Raw genomic sequence first — 6,000 nt, 5'->3', positions numbered from 1 at the left:
TGTGGCTATTAGTGTTGAATTTTTATAGGATCACCTATTCACTCCCCCTCTAGGTGCTCTCAATTGGTATTAGAGCCGTTCTCTTCATCTAAAGACTAATCACCCGAAGAGATGGATCCTAAGGGAAAGGGGATGGTGGTCAACGACAAGGAAAAGGGGTCCCTCTTCAACGAGCCAAGGGACGACAAGCCCACTGACCCAGGATCGAGTCACAAGAAGAGGGATGGGAAGAAGAAGAGGTGGATCAAGAAGATCATTTACTACGATAGCGACGCCTCCTCTTCTTCACCAAGAGACGACGACGACGATGACTCATCTAAAAAGAAATCGATTAATCAAAACTATTCATTTGATTATTCTCGTATTCCGTTCAATTCCAATGCTCATTTGCTTTCAATTCCACTTGGTAAACCTCCACACTTTGATGGAGAGGACTACTCTTTTTGGAGTCACAAAATGCGTAGTCACTTATTTTATATCCATCCTAGTATTTGGGAGATAGTTGAAAATGGAATGCATTTCGATAGTATGGATAACTTGGTGTTTATTAATGAACAAATTCATAAGAATGCACAAGCTACCACTGTTTTGCTAGCATCCTTGTGCAGGATGAATACAACAAGGTGAGTGGCTTGGACAACGCCAAGCAAATATGGGACACCCTCAAGATATCGCATGAGGGAAACGACACCACCATGATCACCAAAATGGAGTTGGTGGAAGGCGAGCTGGGAAGGTTCGCGATGATCAGGGGAGAGGAGCCAACACAAACATACAACAGGCTCAAGACCCTGTTCAACAAGATTAGAAGCTATGGAAGCACAAGATGGACGGACCACGACGTCGTCCGACTAATGCTAAGGTCATTTACGGTAATTGACCCCCATCTTGTCAATCTCATTCGTGAAAACCCCAGGTACACCAAGATGACGCCCGAGGAGATACTTGGAAAATTCATGAGCAGGCGCATGATGGTGAAGGAGGCTCGATATGTGGACGATGCTCTAAACGGTCCACTACCCGTCCACGAGCCTCAAACTGTTGCCCTCAAAGCAACCAACAGCAGGGAGACGCTACCAAGCAAGGTGGCACAAGTGGAGGCCGCTGGCCTCAACGAAGATGAAATGGCGCTTATCATCAAGCGCTTCAAGCCCATATTAAAAGGACGCAAGGAGTACCCCAACAAGAATAAGACAAGGGGAAAGCGCTCCTGCTTCAAATGCGGTAAGACTGGTCATTTTATTGCTCAATGTCCCGATAATGAAAATGACCAGGGGGAAGAAAGACATGGGAAGAAGGAGAAGAAGAAAAGCTATAGTAAGGCGAAAGGCGAGGCTCACCTTGGCAAAGAATGGGATTCGGACTGCTCTTCATCTGACTCCGATGATGAAGGACTGGCAGCCTCGGCCTTCACCAAGTCCTCTTTCTTCCCCAACGAACGACACACTTGCCTCATGGCCAAGGAAAAGAAGGTAAGTGTTCGTGATACCCCTAAATACACTACTTCTAGCGATGATGATTCTAGTGATGATGAAAAAGATTACTCTAGCTTATTCAAAGGTTTAGATAGAGCTAAGGTAGAAAAGATCAATGAATTAATTGATGCTCTAAATGCAAAGGATAGATTGTTAGAAAAACAAGAGGATATTTTATATGAGGAGCATGATAAATTTGTTAGTGTGCAAAAATCTCTTGCTTTAGAAACTAAGAGAAATGAAATGTTATCTTCTGAGTTATCTGCTTGCCATGAATCTATCTCTAGTTTAAAGACTTCGAATGATGATTTAAATGCTAAGCTAGAGGTAGCTAATAAATCTAGTTCATGTATAGAACATGTTGTAATTTGCAATAGATGCAAGGATTTTGATATTGATGCTTGTAATGAACATCTTGCATCCATTACTAAATTAAATGATGAGGTAGCAAGTCTTAATGCTCAACTTAAGACTTGCAAGGTTGATTTTGATAAGTTAAAATTTGCTAGGGATGCCCACACCATTGGTAGACACCTCTCAATTAAGGATGGACTTGGCTTTCGAAAGGAAGCCAAGAACTTAATAAGCCAAAGGGCTTCCATTTCCAATAAGGAGAAAGGGAAGGCCCCTATGACTAATAGTGCTAAAAGGAATCATGCTTTCATTTATAATGATAGAAAATTTTCTAGGAATGCTCATTATAATAGGAGCTATGATCACGATGCCTTTAATTCACATGCTATGTTTGCCTCTAGCTCTACTTTTGTGCATGGTAAGCCTAGGATAAATCATGTTGTGCATCATGTGCCTAGGAGAGTGTGTAATGAACCTTTCACTATTTACCATGCTTGCAATACTTCATTTGCGCTTGTATGTAAGAATGAAAAAGTAGTTGCTAGAAAGTTGGGATCCAAATGCAAGGGAGACAAGACTTGTATTTGGATTCCAAAGGCTATTGTAACTAACCTTGTAGGACCCAACAAGAGTTGGTACCTAAAACCCAAGCATAAATTGTTTTGCAGGTTTATGCATCTGGGGGCTCAAGCTGGATTATCGACAGCGGATGCACAAACCACATGACGGGGGAGAAGAAGATGTTCACCTCCTACGTCAAGAACAAGGATTCCCAGGATACGATCATCTTTAGAGATGGGAACCAAGGCAAGGTCAAAGGCTTGGGCAAGATAGCCATCACCAACGAGCACTCCATTTCAAACGTATTTCTAGTAGACTCGCTTGGTTACAACCTCCTGTCTGTAAGTCAATTGTGCCACATGGGCTACAATTGTTTGTTTACAAATGTTGATGTTTCTGTCTTTAGAAGGAGTGATGGTTCATTAGCATTTAAGGGTGTATTAGACGACAAACTCTACTTAGTTGATTTTTTGAAAGAGGAGGCCGATCTAGATGCATGCTTAATAGCTAAGACTAGTATGGGCTGGCTGTGGCATCGCCATCTAGCACATGTTGGGATGAAGAACCTTCATAAACTTCTAAAGGGAGAACATGTGTTAGGACTAACCAATGTATGTTTCGAAAAAGATAGACCTTGTGCAGCTTGTCAGGCAGGGAAACAGGTGGGAAGCACACATCACAACAAGAATGTGATGACAACATCAAGACCACTGGAGCTTCTCCACATGGACCTCTTCGGACCCGTTGCCTATCTTAGCATCGGGGGAAGTAAGTATGGTTTAGTAATTGTTGGTGATTTTTCCCGCTTCACTTGGGTGTTCTTTTTGCAGGACAAATCAGAAACCCAAGGGACCCTAAAGCGCTTTCTAAAGAGGGCTCAAAACGAATTTGAGCTCAAGGTGAAAAAGATAAGAAGCAACAACGGGTCCGAGTTCAAGAATCTTCAAGTGGAGGAGTATCTTGAGGAGGAAGGCGTCAAGCACGAGTTCTCCGCTCCCTACACACCACAGCAAAATGGTGTGGTAGAGAGAAAGAACAAGACACTTATCAACATGGCGAGGATGATGCTAGGAGAGTTCAACACGCCCGAGCGGTTTTGGTCGGAAGCTGTGAACACAGCTTGCCACGCCATAAACTGGCTCTATCTGCATCGTCTCCTCAAGAAGACCTCCTACGAACTCCTTACCGGTAACAAACCCAATGTCTCTTACTTTCGTGTATTTGGGAGCAAATGCTACATTTTGGTGAAGAAAGGTAGACATTCCAAATTTGCTTCCAAAGCTGTAGAAGGGTTTTTACTAGGGTATGACTCAAATACAAAGGCGTATAGAGTCTTCAACAAATCATCGGGTTTGGTTGAAGTCTCTAGCGACGTTGTATTTGATGAGACTAATGGCTCTCCAAGAGAGCAAGTTGATCTTGATGACATAGATGAAGATGATGTTCCAACGGCCGTAATACGCACCATGGCGATTGGAGATGTGCGACCACAGGAACAACAAGAGCAAGATCAACCTTCTTCCTCAACAATGGTGCACCCCCCTACTCAAGATGATGAACATGTTTCTCAAGAAGAGGCGCATGATCAAGGGGGAGCACAAGGAGAACAAGTTTTGGAGGAAGAAGCACCACTGGCCCCTCCAACTCAAGTCCGAGCGACGATTCAAAGAAATCACCCCGTCTATCAGATTCTGGGTGACTTAAGCAAGGGAGTAACAACTCGCTCACGTTTAGCTAATTTTTGTGAGCATTACTCGTTTGTCTCTTCTATTGAGCCTTTCAGGGTAGAAGAGACCTTGCAAGATCTGGACTAGGTGTTGGCCATGCAGGAAGAGCTCAACAACTTCAAGAGGAATGAAGTTTGGAGCCTGGTGCCACGTCCAAAGCAAAATGTTGTGGGAACCAAGTGGGTGTTCCGCAACAAACAAGACGAGCACGGGGTGGTGACAAGAAACAAGGCTTGACTTGTGGCAAAAGGTTATGCCCAAGTCGCAGGTTTGGATTTCGAGGAGACTTTTGCTCCTGTGGCTAGGCCAGAGTCTATTAGAATATTATTAGCCTATGCTGCTCACCACTCTTTCAGGTTGTTTCAAATGGATGTGAAGAGCGCTTTCCTCAACGGGCCAATCAAGGAGGAGGTGTATGTGGAACAACCCCCTGGCTTTGAGGATGACAGGTACCCCGACCATGTGTGTAAGCTCTCTAAGGCGCTCTATGGACTTAAGCAAGCCCCAAGAGCATGGTATGAATGCCTTAGAGATTTCTTAATTGCTAATTCCTTCAAGGTTGGGAAAGCCGATCCCACTCTTTTCACTAAGACTTGTGACGATGATCTTTTTGTGTGCCAAATTTATGTCGATGACATAATATTTGGTTCTACTAACCAAAAGTCTTGTGAGGAGTTTAGCAGGGTGATGACTCAAAAGTTTGAGATGTCAATGATGGGCGAGTTGAACTACTTCCTTGGGTTCCAAGTGAAGCAACTCAAGGACAACACATTCATCTCCCAAACGAAGTACACTCAAGATCTTCTCAAGCGATTTGGGATGAAGGACGCCAAGCCCGCGAAGACACCTATGGGAACCGATGGACATGTCGACCTCAACAAAGGAGGTAAGTCCGTTGATCAAAAGGCATACCGGTCTATGATAGGGTCATTACTTTATTTATGTGCTAGTAGACTAGATATTATGCTTAGCGTATGCATGTGTGCTAGATATCAATCCGACCCAAGGGAATGTCACCTTGTGGTCGTTAAGCAGATTCTTAGATATTTAGTTTCTACGCCTTGCTTCGGGATCTGGTATCCAAAGGGGTCTATCTTTGACTTAATTAGATATTCATACTCCAATTATGCTGGATGCAAGGTTGATAGGAAGAGTAAATCAGGGACGTGTCAATTCCTAGGAAGGTCCCTGGTGTCTTGGAGCTCAAAGAAACAAATCTTTGTTGCCCTATCCACCGCTGAGGCCGAGTATGTTGCCGCAGGACAGTGTTGCACGCAACTACTTTGGATGAGGCAAACCCTCTGGGGCTTTGGCTACAATCTGAGCAAAGTCCCACTCCTATGTGACAATGAGAGTGCAATCCACATGGCGGATAATCCTGTTGAACATAGCCGCACTAAGCACATAGACATCCGACATCACTTTCTGAGAGACCACCAGCAAAAGGGAGATATCGAGGTTTTCCATATTAGCACTGAGAACCAGCTAGCCGATATCTTTACCAAGCCATTAGATGAGAAAACCTTTTGCAGGTTGCGTAGTGAGCTAAATGTCTTAGATTCGCGTAACTTGGATTGATCTATAGCATACATGTGTTTTATGCCTTTGATCATGTTACTTTATGCATTTATGAAATTTGTTGCTTGTTTATGGTGCTCAAGTTGTGCAAGGGATCCCCGGACCTCACAAGTCCATGTGTGAATGATGCACATATTTAGGGGGAGAAGTGCTACAACTTGACCCTTTGAGACTAACCCTTGTGTTTGAGTTACTTGATGTAGTCTCAAAGGTGCATTGAAAGGAAAAGGTGAACTTGGACCATGCAAAGACTTCCACTGCACTCCGGTATTAGTGTACTCACCTCCAAGTTCATTCTTATGCTC

Source organism: Zea mays, chromosome 9 (genome assembly GCF_902167145.1).
Source record: "Zea mays cultivar B73 chromosome 9, Zm-B73-REFERENCE-NAM-5.0, whole genome shotgun sequence".
In the NCBI taxonomy this organism is placed as follows: domain Eukaryota; kingdom Viridiplantae; phylum Streptophyta; class Magnoliopsida; order Poales; family Poaceae; genus Zea; species Zea mays.
The sequence above is the reverse complement of the archived record's forward strand: the minus strand, read 5'-3'. Positions refer to the sequence as shown.